The sequence below is a fragment of the Gigantopelta aegis genome, chromosome 3 (assembly GCF_016097555.1).
Source record: "Gigantopelta aegis isolate Gae_Host chromosome 3, Gae_host_genome, whole genome shotgun sequence".
Taxonomy (NCBI): domain Eukaryota; kingdom Metazoa; phylum Mollusca; class Gastropoda; order Neomphalida; family Peltospiridae; genus Gigantopelta; species Gigantopelta aegis.
The window spans coordinates 90,832,086-90,850,957 of NC_054701.1; the positions used below are offsets into that span (position 1 = coordinate 90,832,086).

Here is an 18,872-nt window from a genome sequence, read left to right on the forward strand (position 1 = left end):
TGCCATCGTTATTACATATTTGAGATTCCAGTCATCACATCTGTCTTTCAGGTGGAATATATTAACGTCATACTTTTATGACTGCTGACTATCAGTGTCAAAAAAAAGAAAAGAAAAAAGTTTAATTTCTTTGTTTTTTAATCTCATCTGTACTCTGTTTTTTGCAAACACATTTATTCACTGTAAATAGAGATGAGTCTAAGACAAATGCTGAGATGTTGAAAAGGATGTTGTATATAAACAGGATAAGATATACTTTTCATCATAGTTACAGCCAAAGTGATAAATGAGCGTCTTCTAAACGACAAGCTCTCTCTGACCAGGAAAGGAAATACCCTTGAAGGAAGAAAACAAATGTGCTTTCCTAAATGAGGCCAAGGGCGGGATGTAACCCAGTGGTAAAAGCATCTGCCTGATGCACGCTCAGTTTGGGATCGATCCCCATTGGTGGGCCCATTGGGCTATTTCTTGTCCGAGCCAGTGAACCACGACTGGTATATCAAAGGCCTTGGTATGTACTATCCTGTTTGTGGGATAATGCATATAAAAGATCCCTTTCTACTAATGGAAAAATATAGCGGGTTTCCTCTCTGAGATGATATGTCAAAATGACCAAAAGTTTGACACCCAATTGCCGATGATGAATAAATCAATGTGCTCTAGTGATGTCATTAAACAAACTCTACTTTAAATGAGGCCATATTTGGTCTTTGTGGTATTCATAACTGTTGACATGTGCTTACCTCGTCACTCTATAGGTATTTCTCACTATGGTTACTTTAACTTGGATATTTGTTTACCAGTTTACACTAAAAGAAGGATGTTTACTTTTGTTTTTAAACTAGGCTATTTGCTAATGTTTACTGTTGGTAATATAATTTAAAGGGACTGTGGTGAGTTAGCAGCTGTTGCAAGATGCTTCCATATCTAACAGACTTTTTTTGGTAAAATGATATACTCAATACATTTTTTTATTGAGAATACCAGTCATTTTTCATTTTATTTCAAACTATATATTTTTTCGTACATACATGATTATTAGAAGGTAAAATCTGGTTTGTGCTACTACAAACATTAGGACGTCCACAAACACTGTCTACATGGATACTAATATTCTAAAAAGGAAAATATCTTTAATATGTAATGTTAGTTATGAAAAAGGATCTGTTGTAAATACAGTGAAACCTGTCTGAAGCGGATCATGTTGGCAAAAAGGATCTGTTGTAAATACAGTGAAACCTGTCTGAAGCGGATCATGTTGGCAAAAAGGATCTGTTGTAAATACAGTGAAACCTGTCTGAAGCGGATCATGAAACCTGTCTGAAGCGGATCATGTTGGCAACAAGGATCTGTTGTAAATACAGTGAAACCTGTCTGAAGCGGATCATGTTGGCAACAAGGATCTGTTGTAAATACAGTGAAACCTGTCTGAAGCGGATCATGTTGGCAACAAGGATCTGTTGTAAATACAGTGAAACCTGTCTGAAGCGGATCATGTTGGCAAAAAGGATCTGTTGTAAATACATTGAAACCTGTCTGAAGCAGATCATGTTGGCAACACAATATTTATCTCATCCAGTGTTTAGAGGGTCATGTTTTAGAATTGATCAAATTTGGGACCATGAAACTTAGCTGGTTTTGACAGGATTCTGGTTTGTTCAGGATCCGGTTTTCACAGGTTTCACTGTATGTTACAATGGCAGCAAACTCAGGATAGACCCTTTAAAGCTGAATGGCTGTGTGAACTGTGGAATAAACCAGCCTGGTAATAAGACTGTGACTCCGTGGTACTGACAAGAAACATCATGATGACACTGGAAACCTTGAGATGTGCTCCGGGTTAATGTCATCATTGTCGTTTTTGTTGACGTGCAGTGCAGCAGGGCTCTTTAGACATCCATCTGATGGAGGGGGGGGTCTGTGGTGTGGGGGAGGGCGATGGGATTTCTGATAATTACGACACATGACTCAGATGACTCAGACGCAGGCAGGCGCTGCACTCATCAATACATCACTGCTGGAATCAATACAACACTGTTCAGTGTCGAGGTGCATCTTCAGCTTCTGGTGATGACTCAGGAAATTACTTCATTTAATCACAGTTTCAAGATTGATTCTTTTTCTTCTGTTAAAAGTTTGTATCGGTCTACACGAGTGTACAAACTACACACATAGGGTGATGGTGGATTAATGTTCACCTATGCTTTTAAAATGAAAACAAATGTCAAAGAAATTGTTCCTTGTAATATCCTGGGTTTAAACTGAGATTTGCCAAATTGCTAAATGTGATTTAAAGTTGAATTTGGCAAAGATATTTCATTACCAAAAAACTAATTTAAAAAGTGTGTGTCATTTGTAGGTGAATAGCTATTTTTTTAAATAATTCTCTTCAGGTAAATGTTACTTGAATTTGGCTACAGATTTTCTATGAATTTTTGGCATCCAGCTAAAACCCTATACATGTATATCAGTATTTTTAAATGTACTGTTGGTGTTACACTTTTACAAGGGAGATGGGGCAAGCAAAAAACAACAACCCAACAAACATCAATTATGTTTTGTATACTTCTGAAATATTGACACTTGTGAATGGCCTTTAATAAAGCATGTATTGGTATAGCATAATACATACCTTAGAAAATTGTTAACAGTGTTGGTATATAAGGGAAAAAGGTTTGTTTAGTAATACCTCACATATTTTAAACTATACTTTGATGTATTGACATAAAGATTGGTTATTGCAACTCTAGATGTGTGATGGAAGACCACCATTGTGACACATTTGGCAGTTCACCATATGGACTGCTGTTGACTAAATTAAGAAGTATGTATAATGAGCCTTGCTTTGGTTGGCACTATTTTTGTGGTCCATTTTAACCTCTGTGTCATTAAATCTGGGTAACATCACTCGAATCGTAACACAGGTATGATATTGTTCACATGTATTTGTCTTCGTTGTCAAGACGAGAGAGGGATGTAGCCCAGTGGTAAAACACTCACTTCATGTGCAGTCAGTTTAGGATCGATCCTTGTTAGTGAGCTGTTTCACATTCTAGCCAGTGCATCACAACTGGTATAGCAAAGGCTGTGGTATGTGTTATCCTGTCTGTGGGATGGTACATACTAGTATGAAAAAATGTGTGTTTCCTCTCTAAGATTACATGTCACAATTACCATATGTTTGACATCCAATAGCCGATGATTAATAAAATCAATGTGCTCTAGTGGTGTCGTAAAACAAAACAAATTTTGAAGAATATGTAGAGTGTAGTTATCTAGGAGCTGTTTTACAACTGATCACATGCGATAAGCACCACATTTTGTAACTGCCTGTTACCCAGAAAATAAATAAAGAATAACTAGTTAATGATGTAGAATATCGTCATATTATTCTGTGAAGTTAAGAATGGGAAATTCCACAAGGCTTGCCAAGTGGAATTTGTCATTTGACCTGAACAGGATAAAGCTGATATTCTCTGTCATTAACTACAAAAATGTATGGTAGTTTTTTTTGTTTTTTTTATCCTGCAATCTATCAAACATTAAGGGGGAAAACAATTATTTCTGTTATTTTACCTACATTGTATGATGACCTAGAAGTCAAATGAACAATTTTGTTATGTATCTAGGCATGTATATGTTGATGACTTTGCTTCAATCGGTCATCAGTATAATCATCAGTACCAGTATAATCATCTTTCAAATTTTTTAAAAACACTTGTGTAACTAAAGGTGATTTTCCGTTGGTTTACAGTGTTCTGACATCGCAGTAGTAGCAGGACTCTGATTGTTTTGTATTTCTTGTTCCAGCCAGTGCACAACGACTGCTATATCAAAGGTCGTGGCATTTGTTATCCTGTCTGTGGGATGTTACATACTGTAAACCGTGAAAAAAATGCGTGCACTATTTTCCAGTTTAAAGTGTGCATAAAGTAACTTGTTTTGTTTTGAAATATTTTATTGAGAATAAAATTCACAAAAAGATTCACTCAACAGGCAACTATACACGAGCTCTCCTTGATGGCGACTAATCGTTAATTGTTTTATGTAACTTCAATCGATGGTGACTAATCGTTTATTGTTTTATCTACCAAAGGGTGTTAACAGTTAACAACTGAAGCTGTGAGTTGTGATTCTAATACAGGTGAGGTGGGTAGGGCCTAATCCCCTCTATAGACTGTACCAGGCACAATTTCTTGATGTAGGATAACAGAATATTGATTTACACACAGTAACTTTATAACAATTACAGTGAGCTGTCTTTATCCACTTTTTTTTTTAGCTGTCAACGGTCGTTTGCGAAATTTGCACGTCGCGAACATGCGCTAAGGTATACATTCGCGAAAAAACCACAATATTAATACGGTTTACAGTATAAAAGATCCCTTGTTGCTAATTGAAAAGAGTAGCCCATGAAATGGCGGCAGCAGGTTTTTTCCCTCAATATCTGTGTGGTCCTTAACCATATGTCCGATGCCATATAACCGTAAATAAAATGTGATGAGTGCGTCGTTAAATAAAACATTTCCTTCTTGATTGTTTGGTTATGTTTTTTTTCAGGTCATCGACATGTTTTGAACACGATTAGAAATTTGTTATTCAGAATTAAAAGCTCATCTTTCTTTGTGAGGTGACCTCCCACATAGACCATCAACAACAACATCATTTGTAAATGGTTGAAATCGTCCATTGACCGATAGTCAAGACATCTAGTTGATGGTTCAGTTTTAGTGATGGAAAACTTGCAGGATGCTAGATGAAAATTGTCCTCATTCTAGTTCAAGAAGTATGTACAAACAGTCAAAAGAACATCAGCTGATTCTGTGACTTTCTAAAGGAAAATTGTTTTTTATATAAAACAATCAACAAAACTCTTTCCCATAACGTTTAATGCTAAATATGGTATTCATTACCACTCACTGTCAGTGTCTTGCTAAAGTATAAAGAATTCTGACCAACAATTCACCCTTGAAAGGACTTCCTACACAAATACATGTATCTAAATAAAACCAAGAGTCTTTAAAAAAAAAGACTGGTATGCTTCAGGTTTAGAAAAGTTATCCGTTTTTCATGTTTTTCTGGTGTGGGGGTGGGAAGAGATAGTTTTAGACTTCTGTATGTTGATCCAACTGAAAAAGAAAACAAACTTGTTGAGAACTTTTACGTTAATACATTCTAGTTACATTATTTCTGAAGGAGGCTACATGTCGAAAGTTGATTTATGGTCGACTGTGGAGCATACATCTGTTAATTAGCAGTATAGATGGTGAAAAGAAAAACAATAACAAATGTTTTAAAGTCTCTATATGTGGCAACCTGTGATCAGCAGCCACCTGTCTTAAGCAGTCACTTTTTCAACTTGTATGTCCGATGCCATATAACCGTAAATAAAATGTGTTGAGTGCGTCGTTAAATAAAACATTTCCTTCTTGATTGTTTGGTTATGTTTTTCTTCAGGTCATCGACATGTTTTGAACACGATTAGAAATTTGTTATTCAGAATTAAAAGCTCATCCTTCTTTGTGAGGTGACCTCCCACATAGACCATCAACAACAACATCATTTGTAAATGGTTGAAATCGTCCATTGACCGATAGTCAAGACATCTAGTTGATGGTTCAGTTTTAGTGATGGAAAACTTGCAGGATGCTAGATAAAAATTGTCCTCATTCTAGTTCAAGAAGTATGTACAAACAGTCAAAAGAACATCAGCTGATTCTGTGACTTTCTAAAGGAAAATTGTTTTTTATATAAACAATCAACAAAACTCTTTCCCATAACGTTTAATGCTAAATATGGTATTCATTACCACTCACTGTCAGTGTCTTGCTAAAGTATAAAGAATTCTTACCAACAATTCACCCTTGAAAGGACTTCCTACACAAATACATGTATCTAAATAAAACCAAGAGTCTTTAAAAAAAAGACTGGTATGCTTCAGGTTTAGAAAAGTTATCCGTTTTTCATGTTTTTCTGGTGTAGGAAGAGATAGTTTTAGACTTCTGTATGTTGATCCAACTGAAAAAGAAAACAAACTTGTTGAGAACTTTTAAGTTAATACATTCTAGTTACATTATTTCTGAAGGAGGCTACATGTCGAAAGTTGATTTATGGTCGACTGTGGAGCATACATCTGTTAATTAGTAGTACAGATGGTGAAAAGTAAAACAATAACAAATGTTTTAAAGTCTCTATATGTGGCAACCTGTGATCAGCAGCCACCTGTCTTAAGCAGTCACTTTTTCTACTTATTTGTGTGACCGCTTAAGACAGGTTTGACTGTACTTGAGTATTTTTTGTTTTCCCTGTTGATGCTGTCAACAGAATCTTAAAACGAGTGCAAGTCACCGAGGTCTGAAATGATAAAGATATTTTCAGTAATAACTGGCTATTCTCAGAGATGCCTTGGGCTGTAAATTGGAGATTATTATTCTAAATGTTAAAGGTCTCCCCTTTATAAGGGGGTGTTCTAACCTGGAAATCTGCCAACTATTGAAACTTTCTGTGTGTGGGAGTTTTGAGTGGGACTATTCTATTTAAATATTACACAAGATAATTCTATGACTATTCAGTGGGGAGGGGGCTTTCTATTTGTATTGCAGTCTGCCCACTGGAGAGGGGGGTCTTTCAGTATGTCTAGATTGATGGGGTTTTTCTAATGTGTGGGAGTAAACTATAATATTGATCTGGTTCTGAATTCTCCTGAACTAACTTACTGATATGTGAGACTGAGATAAGTGAAGGGTTTTCCATCTTGACAGACGTCATGCTTGATGAGCCGTCTTCAGACACTGGAATTACTGGACCTGATGGTCAGACATGGTGATGGATGGATGGACAAAAATGTGTGAATGATGATATAATGGTTGTAAATTTGTCTTATGTTAGGAATGAGAAATGTGGAACAGTTGTCTGCAGTAGCATTTGAATGGAAAGTATTGTGTTAATATTTATGTAATATTTGTTAAGGTTTCTTATTTTAAATAGTGTCAGATGTACTTTTCATGCTGTGGTGTCATTAACTTTAACTTTTGGTCATTTCTTCTAATAACATATAGTAATTGTGATACAGAAAATAAAACCAATTGTCACCACATAGGTTAGTTTTCCTAGTCAGCAAAAATGAAGAAGGATATACTGATATACATTTAGGTGACATACTGGTATGATATGAAGTTCATTTTGTGGTTTCAAGGACGGGCTTAGCTTGGGATTTCCGGTGGTACGCAGACTTTTTCGATGATGGAAAAAAAACGCATACACATACACGCATGCACGCATTTACATCATGTTTTAATTAAACAAATATTTGTATCTCAGGTGGTACGCAGCTGCGTACCTGTGTATATGGGAGCTAGGCCCCTAAAGGACATGCTGTGATGGCCATTGTACAAGACAGAACCCAACACAGGTGGTGTGCAGCTATGCACCTGTGTATATGGAAGCTAGGCCCCTAAAGGACATGCTGTGATGGCCATTGTACAAGACAGAACCCAACACAGGTGGTGTGCAGCTATGCACCTGTGTATATGGAAGCTAGGCCCCTAAAGGACATGCTGTGATGGCCATTGTACAAGACAGAACCCAACACAGGTGGTGTGCAGCTATGCACCTGTGTATATGGAAGCCAGGCCCCTAAAGGACATGCTGTGATGGCCATTGTACAAGACAGAACCCAACACAGGTGGTGTGCAGCTATGCACCTGTGTATATGGAAGCCAGGCCCCTAAAGGACATGCTGTGATGGCCATTGTACAAGACAGAACCCAACACAGGTGGTGTGCAGCTATGCACCTGTGTATATGGAAGCTAGGCCCCTAAAGGACATGCTGTGATGGCCATTGTACAAGACAGAACCCAACACAGGTGGTGTGCAGCTATGCACCTGTGTATATGGAAGCTAGGCCCCTAAAGGACATGCTGTGATGGCCATTGTACAAGACAGAACCCAACACAGGTGGTGTGCAGCTATGCACCTGTGTATATGGAAGCTAGGCCCCTAAAGGACATGCTGTGATGGCCATTGTACAAGACAGAACCCAACACAGGTGGTGTGCAGCTATGCACCTGTGTATATGGAAGCTAGGCCCCTAAAGGACATGCTGTGATGGCCATTGTGCAAGACAGAACCCAACACAGGTGGTGTGCAGCTATGCACCTGTGTATATGGAAGCTAGGCCCCTAAAGGACATGCTGTGATGGCCATTGTACAAGACAGAACCCAACACAGGTGGTGAACCCTGACACTACCTTATTAGTCCTCTGCCGGTCCAACAGGAGGAGCTACAGGTTTCATCTCTGTCCTCACTCTCTGTCTGTCTGTTCCACATATAGTTGTCCGGACATTTAAAAAAAAAAATTGTGTATACCTTTACCTTTGTGTATTTACTGTTACAGATCAAGTTTGACTTTCATGGTTATTTACCCATTTTTCACAAAGTTATGGCCCTCGAATTCAGGAGATAAAAACATTATTGGGCTTGGTAAGGGACATGTATTGTTATAGCAGTAATCATAGAATACTTGTTTGTTTCTGGGTTTAATAATTACCCCCCCCCCCCCAAAAAAAAAAAAAACCCCAACAACAACAAAACCCAAAACAAAAAACACTGGTTATGGCATTTCATATGAATTTGAGCTGTGAATTTTTATATTAATATTAGAGTAAACCAGCTGTCAGTAATTAGTGTTAAATCACCAACGAGCTGCCATTGTGAGTAATTAATGTGAACTTATTAAACTTTGACATGGCACAATCTTACCAGCCCATCTCTCATTGGAACGCTTTTCATTGAGTTGGCATTGAAACGCACACATAACATTATCTTACATGCTATCAGTCGAACCTATTCACTGGAGTCAAATTTGGTATTTCATTTTAACAAGTACAAATAATTTATTATAAAGATAACATTGACATTTCAGTTCTGAAAAAGTTACATTTATGTTTTACGTTTCACAGGTGATTTATGCGCTACTTGCAGGAGTTATTCAGTCCATGTTTTATTGAAGATGTGAAATGATACGCTGAATTGTTTCCAGACCTCCAGTCATGTGACAAACACTCATTAAGTAGTGAGGTTTTGCATGCCCGTTTGTCATATCCTACATGTCTTATATTTCTCATTGTTCCGAGCCATGAATTATAGAAAAGTGTAATGGCTAAACAATTAGATCCCATAAATATGACTTTAAAGATCACTGATATCCCGTGTTCATTGAAACCTGTAATAAGCAGGCATACTAGGAACTATATAAAAAACAAAAAACAACTTAAGATGCTATATCTAGTTATTAAGCAGTGTGAAATACTTTTTTTTGGTATTATTGCAGTTTTTTTTTTTTAACTTACACATTACTTACAACATTTTGTTTAAATAATGAATTTTGGCAACGCCAGTGTGTTTCTGATAAGGGACTATTTATAAACGTGGCACCTACCTAACAGTGCACCTGTTTATTGCAGGTCAGAGTTAAATCAGACAATTGAGAGGAGAATACAGAGGTGGGCTGTTCAGACAGGTTACTGTGGTCACACGACCAGATATGACTGAATTCATTTCATTTCATTTATAGCGATTTCCATGTTTATATCCAACTAGGTTTCAGCACCCTGTCCTGGGCACACACCTCGGCTATCTGGACTGTCTGCCCAGGACAGTGGGTTAAACTTAGTGGTTAGTGAGAGAGAGAGAGACACACCTCAACTATCTGGACTGTCTGCCCAGGACAGTGGGTTAAACTTAGTGGTTAGTGAGAGAGAGAGACACACCTCGGCTATCTGGACTGTCTGCCCAGGACAGTGGGTTAAACTTAGTGGTTAGTGAGAGAGAGAGACACACCTCAACTATCTGGGCTGTCTGCCCAGGACAGTGGGTTAAACTTAGTGGTTAGTGAGAGAGAGAGACACACCTCAACTATCTGGGCTATCTGCCCAGGACAGTGGGTTAAACTTAGTGGTTAGTGAGAGAGAGAGACACACCTCAACTATCTGGGCTGTCTGCCCAGGACAGTGGGTTAAACTTAGTGGTTAGTGAGAGAGAGAGAGACACACCTCAACTATCTGGGCTGTCTGCCCAGGACAGTGGGTTAAACTTAGTGGTTAGTGAGAGAGAGAGACACACCTCAACTATCTGGGCTGTCTGCCCAGGACAGTGGGTTAAACTTAGTGGTTAGTGAGAGAGAGAGACACACCTCAACTATCTGGACTGTCTGCCCAGGACAGTGGGTTAAACTTAGTGGTTAGTGAGAGAGAGAGACACACCTCGGCTATCTGGACTGTCTGCCCAGGACAGTGGGTTAAACTTAGTGGTTAGTGAGAGAGAGAGAGACACACCTCAACTATCTGGGCTGTCTGCCCAGGACAGTGGGTTAAACTTAGTGGTTAGTGAGAGAGAGAGACACACCTCAACTATCTGGGCTATCTGTCCAGGACAGTGGGTTAAACTTAGTGGTTAGTGAGAGAGAGAGACACACCTCAACTATCTGGGCTGTCTGCCCAGGACAGTGGGTTAAACTTAGTGGTTAGTGAGAGAGAGAGAGACACACCTCAACTATCTGGGCTGTCTGCCCAGGACAGTGGGTTAAACTTAGTGGTTAGTGAGAGAGAGAGACACACCTCAACTATCTGGGCTGTCTGCCCAGGACAGTGGGTTAAACTTAGTGGTTAGTGAGAGAGAGAGAGACACACCTCAACTATCTGGGCTGTCTGCCCAGGACAGTGGGTTAAACTTAGTGGTTAGTGAGAGAGAGAGACACACCTCAACTATCTGGGCTGTCTGCCCAGGACAGTGGGTTAAACTTAGTGGTTAGTGAGAGAGAGAGACACACCTCAACTATCTGGACTGTCTGCCCAGGACAGTGGGTTAAACTTAGTGGTTAGTGAGAGAGAGAGACACACCTCGGCTATCTGGACTGTCTGCCTAGGACAGTGGGTTAAACTTAGTGGTTAGTGAGAGAGAGAGAGACACACCTCAACTATCTGGGCTGTCTGCCCAGGACAGTGGGTTAAACTTAGTGGTTAGTGAGAGAGAGAGACACACCTCAACTATCTGGGCTATCTGTCCAGGACAGTGGGTTAAACTTAGTGGTTAGTGAGAGAGAGAGACACACCTCAACTATCTGGGCTGTCTGCCCAGGACAGTGGGTTAAACTTAGTGGTTAGTGAGAGAGAGAGAGACACACCTCAACTATCTGGGCTGTCTGCCCAGGACAGTGGGTTAAACTTAGTGGTTAGTGAGAGAGAGAGACACACCTCAACTATCTGGGCTGTCTGCCCAGGACAGTGGGTTAAACTTAGTGGTTAGTGAGAGAGAGAGAGACACACCTCAGCTATCTGGGCTGTCTTCCCAGGACAATGGGTTAGTGGTTAGTGAGAGAGAAGTCAGTGTAGTGGCTGTATACCTACTCATTGAGTTGTTAAACTTGCTCGAGGTGGGAGCAGGTACCAGGAGGTGAACCCAGTACCTACCAGCTTTATGTCCAATGGCTTAATCACTACACCATTGACTGTAGTAAATACTTTATTTATAAGCAAACAAATGTGTTCATAAATAAGGTAGCATGTTTTGCAAACCTGAAAAGTGAAGAAAAAAACAACAATGAAAGAACAACAAACAATCCAATAAAACTGCCATCAGGCACTTTAATGGTATGACCCACCACCACAACAATGTACTTTTAAGCATATAGTTCTCACATCCGAATGATAATTTTTAAAACCTTACTGGTAAGTAAATACAGTTTATTTTAGATCTAATTCACAGTGGGTAATAACCTATTGGGCATATTTTTAATAACTTTGGAGTGCAAATTTTTAAAGTTTCATCCCTTTTTATTGCAAGAAGTCTGGGGATTTCAAAGGTGAAAAATGTTACTGGTAAATTGTTTATTAAAATAAAGCAGTGATGAAAACAGGAAAATAAGGTAAAATATTGTTAAAGAACAAAACAAATAAAGAAACAAACAAAAACATGAAAATGTACAAAAGAAAATACAAGTAAAACAGATATAGCAGCTTTAAAGTATGAGTACCAGTCCACCAGTTTTGCATGCACCCTGATTGTTTTAGTTATTGAGGCATCACTCACTGTCCTGTAGTAATATCACTTCTCAGAAAGTGAAGGTAATCTTCAGTAGCTATTGTAACACTTATTTTCAGCGATTTCACTGTCCTATAATAAAAATATACATATTTTTAAAAATGCAATAAGAATATTGTTTCCTTTTTAAAAACATTTCACAATGGGGTAGTCATTTTTTTTCTTTCTTTCTTGGGTGTGTATGTGATACTGTAGCCAGTTCATTGTTTTAAAGGTGGCATCTATACATGCATATGGTGTGGCTTGTGTTTCGGTTTCATTGTGTATTTGAAATGGGGAACACAGCCAAACACACCGGTTACACACACCTTTTTCCAATATTATCTTGAGAAACAAGTGTGTAAAAACATTTCCTCCAATTACATATTTACCGTCAGAAAAACAGCAACAAACAATTGCCGACATGGTGTGGTGTAAAAACAAATCTGCAAACCATATTGAAGTGGTTGACCTTGGTAGGAGAAAACAGGTGGAAAATGAACAGTGAATGTGCAGTGCATGACAGGATATGAGGGACATCTTGCATGTACATGTGTGGATTAAATGTGATCATGTTTGAATTAATTTATATGCTTTGAATTTTACCATTTCAATGAAGGAATATGCTGTGATTGCCCTTTTCACTTGCTATTGTGTCCAGAAAATGTTCTTGTCAACAGCAAGAAACATGCCATGGTGCCTTACCGGGTTTCCACTGTGCCCTTCCTATGCATCCCATAGTGTATATATGTATCATAAATTGCAAAAAATAATTAAAATTTGCCAAAGAATTGACAGTTTGGTGAAAAAAAGTGCAAAAATGTTTTTTTTATCTTGATGCTTGCAACCAGTTTTACCTTAGTGTCTCAATTTTTGTTATTAAACTAAAGGCAACAGTTGCTGTGTACCCCCAAAATTAATTCAACCCCTGAGTTAATTCCCATGAATAGTGACATACTTTTGCTGTGTAATGTATATTCTGAAAATGGTCTAGAATGATATCACTTGAAAGTCAGTCTTGTTTTCTAATAAAGTGTGCAATGTTTATACTAAGTAGAATATTTTACAAGAACTGTGTGGTGCTTACTTCAAAGCAAAAGTAGAAACAACACCTTTTTTAATTCATTATTTGCAATATACAGTCAAATAGATTTAAACAGTCTAGTTCATAGTTACCAATTTTATTATTAAGTTAACCTTTAAAGTAACTTGCACTTTGTTTGGTCACCATGGGTATCAGAGGCTGTTCCTCTGTAGTTTGATAAGTCGCCACGTTCTCATTGGTTGGCTGTGTGTGCACAATGACCACACTGGACAAAATGACATAATCTATATGCTCAGTGTCTGCTGCATGATGTATCTGATCCACAAATATTGGTCTTAGCTAATGAGAGACGGCCTGCTGTTTGCTACAGTTACACTCTCTTATCACCCATTACCTACCCTGATGTAACTACCACCAGGTGGCGCCCTTTGTTCTCTGTACCACCACCCAGGGCCTGTATTTCTGGTGGAGTTTAATGAGGATGTGGCTTTCTCTGCACTGTCAACAGTTTGATAAACAACAAAAGAAAAGTATTAAACATACCTCGAAGGACAATACATTTTATTAATTACCAACATGGCAACCGAGAGTTGATGGGGGATTTATTGCTGGGAGCACAAAGCAAATTGTTGCTCACTTTGCTAGATGTAGATAAATGTAGTGATTGAATAAGATGTGAAGAGTGTTATCAAGTTGATGATTGGAGACTGGTTGTTATGGTTGGGAAACTTGCAGAGATGGAATTTACAAAAGGCTTGAAATCACTGTCAGATTGCGGTGAATTGATTTGTTTAAATCCCTCTTTTAATTTAAGTTGTTGACAAACTCCAATGTGAGATCATATCGTCTGACGTAAGGACCTTGTGAAAAAGAAAAAAGAAAGAAGAAAAGAAAGAAACAATTCTAATAATAAAAAAATGTCATTTTTTTTTTTATATCTACTCGGTATGCTCCTGTTGGAAAGAAAGTAATCATAACAAAATAATGTGATTCTGTATCTTTTATTTGATGGCATTATACTTTTAAGCATGGGAAGTAAAAAGACAATATGGTTAAACAGACTGAATTTTATTTTATGAATATTTAAAGAACTGAACAGGACTAATTCTAATGTGAGAAGAAAATGTGCCAGTTAGCTGCAATAATGAACACAACCCCACCCATCTACCCCACCCATCTACCCCACCCGCCCTCTTCACTCCACATGATGTAACAAAACTGTGACTGTTCTACTGTAGACAACCCAGTCCACTCCACATGATGTAATAAAACTCTGACTGTTCTCCCATTGACAATCCAGTCCACTCCACATGATGTAACAAAACTGTGATTGTTCTCCCATTGACAATCCAGTCCACTCCACATGATGTAACAAAACTGTGACTTCTCCCATAGACAACCCAGTCCACTCCACATGATGTAACAAAACTGTGACTGTTCTCTCATCGACAACCCAGTCCACTCCACATGATGTAACAGAACTGTGACTGTTCTACCGTAGACAACCCAGTCCACTCCACATGATGTAACAGAACTGTGACTGTTCTCCCATAGACAACCTAGTCCACTCCACATGATGTAACAAAACTGTGACTGTTCTCCCATAGACAACCCAGTCCACTCCACATGATGTAACAAAACTGTGACTGTTCTACCGTAGACAACCCAGTCCACTCCACATGATGTAACAGAACTGTGACTGTTCTACCGTAGACAACCCAGTCCACTCCACATGATGTAACAGAACTGTGACTGTTCTACCGTAGACAACCCAGTCCACTCCACATGATGTAACAAAACTCTGACTGTTCTACCGTAGACAACCCAGTCCACTCCACATGATGTAACAACACTGTGACTGTTCTCTCATGGACAATCCAGTCCACTCCACATGATGTAACAGAACTGTGACTGTTCTCTCATTGACAACCCAGTCCACTCCACATGATGTAACAAAACTGTGACTGTTCTCCCATTGACAACACAGTTCACAACCCAGTCCACTCCACATGATGTAACAAAACTGACTGTTCTCTCATGGACAATCCAGTCCACTCCACATGATGTAACAAAACTCTGACTGTTCTACTGTAGACAACCCAGTCCACTCCACATGATGTAACAAAACTCTGACTGTTCTCCCATCGACAACCCAGTCCACTCCACATGATGTAACAAAACTGTGACTGTTCTACCGTAGACAACCCAGTCCACTCCACATGATGTAACAAAACTGTGACTGTTCTACCGTAGACAACCCAGTCCACTCCACATGATGTAACAAAACTCTGATTGTTCTGCCATTGACAACCCAGTCCACTCCACATGATGTAACAAAACTGTGACTGTTCTACCATTGACAACCCAGTCCACTCCACATGATGTAACAAAACTGTGACTGTTCTGCCATCGACAACCCAGTCCGTTCTACCGTAGACAACCCAGTCCACTCCACATGATGTAACAAAACTGTGACTGTTCTACCGTAGACAACCCAGTCCACTCCACATGATGTAACAAAACTGTGACTGTTCTACCATTGACAACCCAGTCCACTCCACATGATGTAACAAAACTGTGACTGTTCTACCGTAGACAACCCAGTCCACTCCACATGATGTAACAAAACTCTGATTGTTCTGCCATCGACAACCCAGTCCACTCCACATGATGTAACAAAACTGTGACTGTTCTACCGTAGACAACCCAGTCCACTCCACATGATGTAACAAAACTCTGATTGTTCTACCATTGACAACCCAGTCCACTCCACATGATGTAACAAAACTGTGACTGTTCTACTGTAGACAACCCAGTCCACTCCACATGATGTAACAAAACTGTGACTGTTCTCCCATTGACAACCCAGTCCACTCCACATGATGTAACAAAACTGTGACTGTTCTACCATTGACAACCCAGTCCACTCCACATGATGTAACAAAACTGTGACTGTTCTATTGTAGACAACCCAGTCCACTCCACATGATGTAACAAAACTGTGACTGTTCTCCCATTGACAACCCAGTCCACTCCACATGATGTAACAAAACTGTGACTGTTCTCCCATTGACAACCCAGTCCACTCCACATGATGTAACAAAACTGTGACTGTTCTACCGTAGACAACCCAGTCCACTCCACATGATGTAACAGAACTGTGACTGTTCTACCGTAGACAACCCAGTCCACTCCACATGATGTAACAAAACTCTGATTGTTCTGCCATCGACAACCCAGTCCACTCCACATGATGTAACAAAACTCTGATTGTTCTGCCACTGTTCTCCCATTGACAACCCATCGACAACACAGACAACACAGTTCACTCCACATGATGTAACAAAACTGTGACTGTTCTACCGTAGACAACCCAGTCCACTCCACATGATGTAACAAAACTGTGACTGTTCTCCCATTGACAACCCAGTCCACTCCACATGATGTAACAAAACTGTGACTGTTCTACCGTAGACAACCCAGTCCACTCCACATGATGTAACAGAACTGTGACTGTTCTACCGTAGACAACCCAGTCCACTCCACATGATGTAACAAAACTCTGATTGTTCTGCCATCGACAACCCAGTCCACTCCACATGATGTAACAAAACTCTGATTGTTCTGCCATCGACAACACAGTTCACAACCCAGTCCACTCCACATGATGTAACACAATTTTATAATATCTTTAAACTCCACTGAAAATGTTAACAATTTCGAAAAAAAAGAAAGAAAATGTTATGTTGAATTCAAGTAATTTTAGTCAAACAAAATAAAGTCTCATCGTATTTAATGAGCAATTTAGTGAATTTTTTATTAAAAATATTCACAAAAATCAATTTGGAGTCTGTAATTTGTGTAAATTCGGTCTGTCTTTAAACAGCAATACAGAATTCTTTGTGTCTTCAGTTTATAAATTCTGTTTGTCTTAGTGAAACAAAATGCAACAAAATAATGCCTCATTAAATAGGGTCATTGTTGAAATCTTTTTTACTGAATTTCTTTTGGAAATAATTTGCTAAAGTTAACTTCACAGGCATGTCAAAATAAGACGGCAACCAACAAATTTCAATGTCTTTGATACTTCTCATGCCAGTTACTTTTTACTGATTGTGTTGCAGATCAGTTACATTGTTTCAGAAGAAATCTGTTTTCAATAATGACAATGAAGGTATTGGCTTTAGTTTGACGTGTTTGGCAGAAAAGGTGAGCGATTACTCTTGCTCCCCTCTACAATTGCCTGAAACATTTTAGGAGAGTGGAAAATTTATCACCTTGCAATAAAATGTTCAATACATTTTATGTGAATCTTCATGAGATTGCTTGCTCAGCACCATTTCAGGAGAGTGATCTTCAGCTCGCCTAGCTTCATTTCAGGAGAGTGATCTTCAGCTCGCCTAGCTTCATTTCAGGAGAGTGATCTTCAGCTCGCCTTGCTTCATTTCAGGAGAGTGATCTTCAGCTCACCTAGCTTCATTTCAGGAGAGTGATCTTCAGCTTGCCTTGATTTTGCTCATTGTGCAAACTGGTTTGTCTTTATTGATTTGGTGATTAGCTACTTAAGGCTTTATAGGTTGGACAGATGAGAATGTAAAGGATTGAAAGAAGGAAACAAGATGAATGTTGCTTTCATGACACCTAAGAACACAGAAGATGGGAAGATGAGGATGTGTACAGTTGATGCCTGTCTTAGTTTCTGTGATTTACACATCACTACAAATTGTCTTCAATCCATCACACGTACATTCTAAAAAACAAAACCATCGTTTTAATTGATTGCACCTGACTTGTTTTGTCTTCATATTAAAGCCATTCAGTTCACCGCAAAGTTCGACTAAGCCAGGAATATCTTGAATTTCCCCATTCTTCAGTTTGACGCCCCACCTTGTTTCATCGGCCTCTCTATCCTGTGCCGTCCCGTAAGCTGGTTGTTTTCCAAACATGGCACCATACCACAGATTCTGCATGTACCTTGATCGGGGCTTAGGAAATCGATTACATCAGGTGGCCGCCTGTTTGTTCCTTGGGTGTATGGATGAGGCTGTGTTTACTGGCATTGCCGGCGGCCATGTTGGCAGACTCAGTCTGTGTGCACGTCCTCTATAGACATAGCCTGCACTGTGTGCACAGTGAAGTCAAATATTAACTCGTTATAGCAGTACCTGCTAACTTCCTCACATCCAAAATTGGGAACGTCACAATACCTGTTAAGTTTAAATTACAAAGCATGTGTATTGATGTAAGCAGTTATTTTTATTACAAGGTGGAATTAGAGATGTGATGCTACCTGTAGAGATTAAATTGCATAATATTTTTGACTCGGCCCAACAAAGTAAAAAAAACTAGTTTAAAATATTATGTTTCCAATGGCGATGTCATCAACTTTTGCATTAAAGTTTTGCATTTAGATCAGTTTCTCACAAAGTATAAGTCCTAGGTCAATGAAACTTGGTTTATAGTTGTACCTATGGATGTTCATCACAGTGCTCTGAAACTGGGTTTATAGTTGTACCTATGGATGTTCATCACAGTGAGCTGAAACTGGGTTTATAGTTGTACCTATGGATGTTCATCACAGTGCTCTGAAACTGGGTTTATAGTTGTACCTATGGATGTTCATCACAGTGCTCTGAAACTGGGTTTATAGTGTACCTATATGTTCACAGTGAGCTGAAACTGGGTTTATAGTTGTACCTATGGATGTTCATCACAGTGAGCTGAAACTGGGTTTATAGTTGTACCTA

At 39.0% G+C, this 18,872-nt stretch overlaps 1 protein-coding gene and 1 long non-coding RNA gene across 2 annotated transcripts in view; one reads left to right on the forward strand and one right to left on the reverse strand.

Annotated features, from left to right (window-relative positions):
* LOC121369314 (inositol-pentakisphosphate 2-kinase-like) overlaps positions 1–18,872 on the forward strand; it is a 104,517-nt gene that overhangs the window by 52,056 nt on the left and 33,589 nt on the right. The window lies entirely within an intron of this gene.
* Positions 4,194–18,872, reverse strand: part of LOC121369315 — a 32,543-nt gene continuing 17,864 nt past the window's right edge. Inside the window, exons 3-4 of the long non-coding RNA XR_005957601.1 lie at positions 5,852–6,018; positions 4,194–5,129 (exon numbers count right to left, since the gene is read on the reverse strand). This is a non-coding gene — a long non-coding RNA (uncharacterized LOC121369315). The remainder of the gene's footprint in view (positions 5,130–5,851; positions 6,019–18,872) is intronic.